Source organism: Crocuta crocuta, unplaced genomic scaffold, assembly GCF_008692635.1.
Source record: "Crocuta crocuta isolate KB4526 unplaced genomic scaffold, BGI_CrCroc_1.0 scaffold50, whole genome shotgun sequence".
Classification (NCBI taxonomy): Eukaryota; Metazoa; Chordata; class Mammalia; order Carnivora; family Hyaenidae; genus Crocuta; species Crocuta crocuta.
Window position 1 is genome coordinate 2,999,902 of NW_027527428.1, and position 874 is coordinate 3,000,775.

Consider the following 874-nt stretch of genomic DNA (forward strand, 5'->3'; position numbering starts at 1 on the left):
GGCTATTGAGCCAGAAAAAAAGAATGAGGAAGGTCTCCGTGGACAGATCTGGAGTGACCTCCGGGAGAGAGAAGATGGGGGGGCAGGACACCGCATGAAATATGCTGCCCGTTGTGAAGAAGGGAGGAAATAGAAAACAAAAATGAGAGCAAAGAGATAAAAGAATAAAACCCAAGAAATTAATGTTTGAATTAGAACCATCAATATGAACTCATGATTCCCAAAAAAAAAAACCAAGGTCCCAGCTACGTCCACTGAAAGGACCCTGAAGCAGTGGCCCCCCGGGAGCGAGCAGAAGTAGCACCTAGATCTTGATCCCTTAATATGACCCCAGAAAAAGGAACAGGGCTCCTTAAAGAAAGGCCTGATCCCGAAATCTAAATGGGACTGGGGCAGTTTCCTACAGAAGGTAAGGAAGACTAACGGGAGTGTTTCAAAGGTCAAGCAAACCGGTTTGAAGGGATTTCCCACTGGCCAAATGTGCTTAAATTTGAACCTTCAGGAAGAATGCAAGTATTGTCAAAAAGGAAAAACCCCCTTGTTCCCTGTACACTACTAGTCATAACACCCACAGAGCACTTCTGACACCACATGTGTAGGCTTTCCACATCATGTAATTTCTTTTTACATTTATTTATTGGAGAGAGCGCATGAGCAGGGTAGAGGCAGAGAAGGGAGAAAGAATCCCAAGCAGGTTCCGCGTTGTCAGCACAGAGCACAGTGCGGGACTCAAACTCCTGAATGGTGAGATCACGACCTGAGCTGAAATCAGAGTCTGAGTCACCCAAGCTGCCCCCACATCACGTGATTCTGACACCAACTGCTTGTAGTTTGTGCAGGCCTCAGGTTAAGAGCTTAGTCCGACAAGTCGGCC